This window comes from Erythrolamprus reginae, chromosome 5 (genome assembly GCF_031021105.1).
Source record: "Erythrolamprus reginae isolate rEryReg1 chromosome 5, rEryReg1.hap1, whole genome shotgun sequence".
NCBI lineage: Eukaryota > Metazoa > Chordata > Lepidosauria > Squamata > Dipsadidae > Erythrolamprus > Erythrolamprus reginae.
The window spans coordinates 43861155-43867154 of NC_091954.1; the positions used below are offsets into that span (position 1 = coordinate 43861155).

General features: G+C 41.6%; 1 protein-coding gene across 2 annotated transcripts in view; it reads right to left on the bottom strand.

Moving 5' to 3' along the window:
• MGMT (O-6-methylguanine-DNA methyltransferase) overlaps positions 1–4811 on the bottom strand; it is a 296550-nt gene extending 291739 nt beyond the window's left edge. Inside the window, exon 1 of one of the 2 annotated variants that reach the window (XM_070752470.1) lies at positions 4768–4811. The gene's annotated coding sequence lies outside the window, so the exon portion shown is untranslated. The remainder of the gene's footprint in view (positions 1–4767) is intronic. The other variant, XM_070752471.1, reaches the window with a different exon arrangement.
• Positions 4812–6000: the final 1189 nt, after the last annotated feature.

Sequence of the window (6000 nt, forward strand, 5' to 3'; positions counted from 1 at the left end):
TCAAGGCGGCATGGTACGCACATCTTGCTGCCTTGAGTGCCACTTTGTAAGTCTTAATAAAAGCTCTTAGAAGTGTTCGGTCGGATTCGGACTTACTCTTCCTCCATCGCTTCTCTAGACGTCTCTTCTGGCGTTTCAACTCCCGGAGCTCCTCGTTGAACCATGGAGCTCTACGGGGTCTAGTGCCACAGAGAGGTCGCAGTGGTGCAATTCGGTCAAGAGCCTCCGCTGCAGCCTTGTTCCAGGCCTCAGCAAGAGACTCTGCCGAGCTGTGGACGAGCGAATCTGGTAAAACCCCAAGCGCCTTCTGAAAGCCCTCAGGGTCCATCAGGCGTCTGGGGCAGAACCTCCTAATCAGTTCTGCCTCCCTGCGGGGGAGGATTGGAGCCAGGAAGTTAAGCCGCAGTAGAAAATGGCCTGACCATGACAAAGGCAATGCTTCTAAGGCCCTTAGTCTCAGACCACTATTCAATTGCTCTGAGAGAAATACCATGTCGGGGGGGTGTCCACCCTTGTGAGTCGGACCCTGAACTACTTGAGTCAGGTCCATGGCTGTCATGGTGGCCATGAACTCCTGTGCTAATCCTGAGGAACCGCCGAGCGACGGCAGATTGAAGTCCCCCAGGACAGTGAGTCCGGGGAACTCCACCGCCAACCCGGCCACCTCTTCGAGCAGCACAGGCAGGGCTGTTGACATGCAGCTGGGAGGCAGGTACGTGAGTAACAAGCCCACCTGAACCCCTAAGTCCAACTTCACAAGGAGTGACTCACAACCCGTGATCTCAGGAGCAACAAGTCTACGCAGATGGAGGCTCTCCCTGGCTACAATAGTCACTCCTCCCCCCCTTCCCTGGGGTCGAGGCTGGTGCCATATCTGAAACCCGGCTGGACATATTTCCGAGAGACACCCCTCCCTCTGGGCCCAGCCAGGTTTCAGTAACACATGCCAGATCGGCCTCCTCATCCAGGATCAAATCCCGGATGAGGAGAGCTTTATTCATGACCGATCTGGCATTGTGTAGCAGGAGCTTGAGCCCAGGGCCCGGATTACACGCGTCACCAGGGCTCCGGTTTGAGCTCACGGGACCGGAACAAGGGATTGCTATTAAGCAGCGATCTCTTTTTCCTCCAGAACGGCTAGCCCCGTGGCTCCCGCCATATCTACCTCTCCCCAGCAGGACCGGGATATTCTGGCCCTCTGTCACCCCGGAGAAAGATACCCCCATCCCTCCTGACTCTCTACCGCCAGGTAGGCTAAATTCTGCATTCATACTGACCCTATTGTTCCCATACATACCGTCCCACTCACCCCACCCATTCATATTATAAAAATTACAATTACCATTTACCTCATCCATACTCCACCCATCCTGCAAGTTAATCCCATCATTCATTCAATTCATTTCATATATACCTTCCATCTGATCCCAAATATCCATCACTAAAATTACCCCCCAATAAATTAGTTAAAAAATGTATAAAAATTAAAAAAATAATTAATTAAAAAAGGTTAACCAGTCAGTTATAGTTTTCTTTTAATGTTAATCACAAAAGGTATATCTATCAGATTAGTTGTCTGAGTTTCATAAAAAAAAGCTCTCGTTATATTTAAAGAACAAAACTTCAGCAATTGCTGTAATGCTGAGACTATCAAAATCTAAAGGTATTTGAAGTCAAATTTAAGGACCATAATTGGATAACAATACTGAAGACTCTTCCAACAGCAAAAATTAATGTTTTTCATTTAAAATTATGTTTAATTAAACATAAGCACCCTTGTTATGTATGATTTCAGAATTCATATGCTGTTATTGCTCTTAGTTAGGCAAAATATTATTATGCAATATTTCACAAATAATAAAAGTCAAGTTAATTCATAAAGTGCTCAAACTAATCAAACTATATTGCAAAATGCTTACCTAACTATAATGTGTTTAATCACATTTACACACTTATTTAAAAATATGTCAGGAAACATCACTGGAAAATTGATTTTAATCAATGATATAAAATAAGAGTTCTCTTGATTTAAATCAATTATTTAAATCAACTTGATTTAAATCAATCCTGCTTGTGTGTGCCACATCTGCATTTTTTTATGCAGAGTGGTGAATTTCTTATGAATTGGGGAAAACAATGTTTTCATTAACTGAAGTGAAATTAAAAGCCGTGGATTTTATGTCTGTGGAATATCTTACAGATCTTTTACTCATTTATTTCAAACTTCTTTAAATTTAGTTTTATATAACAAAAACAAAATACTGACATAAAGGTAATATATAATTTTAAATCCCTCAATATGTGGCATTCACATGCTGAATAAAGTAGCACATCTGCAATTAAGCCATGCTACTCCATTCATCATCCAACTTTGAGTTACCACAATTTTACTACAAGTAATCAAGAAAGGTAGATAAACCTTTGAGGAAATGAAGCTAAGAGTGGTGAAAATGTAATACTAATAAATTTTCTTGGGTTTTTTCCTATCTACCCAGAGATGCTCACATGGATGATTGGCTGTTCCAATTAAAAAGTCAATTTGAAAAACCTATTCAAGTAAAGATCTCTTTGGAATGCCCCAAATACATGTAGTCTACTATAGATACCAAGCCAATGAAATACCTTCATTTCCCAACAACACAAATAAACAGTAAAAATAAGCCTGTAAGCGAATCTAAACTATTACACGCTTCTCCACTTAGGATTGGACAAAATAATAATAATCTAAACATGGCAGGAAAAGCAAGGAAGATGAAGAAAACTATAGTGGATTGTTTGCTGTTTGTTTTTTTCCTCCTTGGCAGGATTACACCTGTGTATTCAATGAGTTTGGTTTAGGGAATGGACAAGCCAACCTCAGCCAAGAAGCTTGAGGAAAAATACTGATGCATTTTGAAGCAGGACCATCACCAAATGTTGGGATTAGTTCATATGCATGCAAATGAGAAAAGTTAAGACATTGGAAGCAGATACTGAAAGAAGCCAGAGCTGAAACGTTATCCCAAGTGGATATAGAATAGAATACTTTATTAGCCAAGTATGACTGGACACACAAGGAATTTGTCCTTGGTGCATATGCTCTCAGTGTACATTAAAAGAAGATACATTTGTCAAGAATCATGAGGTACAACACATAATGATTGTCATCGGATACAAATAAGCTATCATAAAACAATCAATGTTAATATAAATAGTAAGGATATATGCAACACGTTACAGTCCTAAGTGAGAGGAGATGGGTGATAAGAATAATGAGAAGACTAATAGTAATAGTAATTCAACCTTAGTGAATAGTTTGACAGTGGTGAGGGAATTATTTGTTTAGCAGTGAGGGAGTTTGGAGGAAAAAACTGTTCTTGTGTCTAGCTGTCTTGGTGTGCATTGCTATATAGTGTTGTTTTGAAGGTAGGAGTTGAAACAATTTATGTCCAGGATGCAAGTGGTCAGTAAAAATTTTCACCGCCCTCTTTTTGACTGGTGCAGCATACAGGTCCTCAATGGAAGGCAGGTTGGCAGTAACTGTTTTTTCTGCAGTATTCCAAGTGGGGTTTTTTTAATGGTTAAAAAGGCCTTGGTCTCTTGGCTCCATCAGTTATGATCATTAGGTCACTAGTTGTTTCAGGCTCTCCTTTTTTCCTGCCTAAGAAAGTACAGGTTTGTGTGAGTCTTGACCCATTTTACAACTTTCCTTGATACATTTGTTAAGTGAATACTGCAGGTGTTAAATTAGTAACACCTTTGTAAATGAATTTGGTTTCCCCACTTCTGCTTGTCAGGTTGCAAAATGTGATCACACCCACACACCCACAACATGATTACAATTGTCATAAAGATGAGTCAGTTGTCAAAGCATCTGAATGTAAATCATGTGACCATGGGAATGCTGCAAATCATAAATCTGAAAAATCGTCATAAGGCACTTTTACCAGTTTCCTTGTAACTTGTGAAAAGTGAGATAAGCTTTCAACACAGCCCAAGAAGCCTGTTTCTCAATTCTATTCATAACCAGGTGTTTCTTTTAGACCCAGGGGACAATCCCCTCATTCTAACACCAGGGATGGATTATTAGGTATCAGATTATCACCATTCTTTGAAAGCAGGTTTGCATTCGGGCTGGGAAAACAAATGGTAGTCACTCTTTCTCAGCAGAACTCACCTCACACAGTTGTGGTGAGGAAAATAGGAGGCCTATTAAATATTTTCACTGCCTTGAGTTGTTTATAAAACTAATAAAGGTGGTACATATAAAATAAAAGGCCTTTTTGATTGATAGGCCGGTGGACTGATAGAATAGATAAGAGACACAGAGACAGATGATAGATTAGACAAACAGACAGATTAGATGGGGGGATAGATATGGATAAATTAGATAGGGACAGAGAGAAAGGGGGGCTAGACAGGGGCAGAGAGAAAGGGGGAAGAGAGTGAATAGATTAGACAGGGGGAGAGAAAGTAGATGGATGTATGGATGGATGGATGGATGGATGGATGGATAGATAGATATAGAGACAGAGACAGTAGGTTTGATGATGGAGGGAGGGCTGCCTGCCTTTTGGAATTTCCTGCCAAGCCTTCTTTTCTTTTCTATCTTAAATCGTGTGGAACTAAACAGTCAAGCTGCGGCTGCTAGAAGAACGCACGTCAGTTTTAGTGTTTGTTGGCGACTCTGCTCCAAAGTCCAAGCCGCATGTAAGCTCGTAGTCTCTTTTGCGAGCAAACGTTCGTGCAAAACGGGACTCTTTCGCGCGCGAGCCTACCCAAGCTGACCTGAAGAAAAGCAAAACTGCCGGATGCAGCACGACTTGAGGGACAGGAGAGGAAGGAAGAATAATTTGGGGGGGGGGGGAGAGAAAGAGAGAGACGCTGGGAAATGAAGCCTTGCTTTGTGGGCTTTGTAGTTGAAGGCTTAGGCACAGAACCGCCTTCCTTAATACGGTAAACTACAACTCCCGACAAGCTCTCACGCACCGCCCACCCTTGCCTTACATTCACTCCCGCCTGATTTTCCCGCCCCCGCCCCCCCTTTAGCTTGTTATAGCGTGGGGTATCAAGGAACGGCTCTCCTTTTAAAAAAAAAAAATACGCACAACCAACTAAGTGAATCCTTTGGAGTTGCTTTCCTAGAAGTGCTTTCGCTATTAATGTGCCTATCGCAAAGCGGGATGCGATTCCTTTTGGGGTGAAGGGCGCCCGCGCTTTTTGCCACGCTGCTCGAAAAAGAGCAATTGAGACCTCCTCCAGGGCTGGTAAGCCGTCGGGGCGGAAAGGTTTCTGCGTGGGCGCTTCATGCTCTTGAAACCCCAGGCAGTGTTGTCCTTATAAAACTCATACGATCAGTGCTGCTTTTCCTCAATTTGTTTCTGTGCAAGTTTCCCTGCCTCCCTACCAGAAGAGGGGATAGCCCCACCTCTCTTGGCCATGAGCATCTTTTTATATCTGTATTATATTTGTAGGTAGTTTTAGTGTTGGAGGCTTTAAAAGACACTTCCCTTAGTTAATGTGCTGTTATAGTGCAGCTTTTCAAATGCAAAAAAAGGAGAGAGACTTAAAACTACAACCTCCTCTATTTAAGAAAATAAATAAATGGGCACCTTTCCATCTTCTCACCATGTACAGGTATGCATCCAATGACACCATGTTATGGTGTATGCCCATATGCATCCAGTGACATGGGTATATGCATCTCTTTTTTTGTCATCTTTTTTTTGGTCATTTATGCAGTGTGAATTGGAAGTGGTGACCTTTTGAGAGCTGTATGCAACCGAAATTTCATTTTAATGTATAGTGAAGATTCAAAGGAAAAATAAAGTTCTTAAATCGTCCAGTACATGGGGGCTGTTGGAAAGACCAATATTAGACCTATCTCTGTCTTCTGAACAAGGAAATGGGATTTAAATAAATAGAATTAGCACTAGAGGAGAAATGTCTAAGCTGAAAATACTTGTTAAATCTCACAATTATCAGTGATTATTGCGAGTTTGCGAACAGACATTTAAAAAA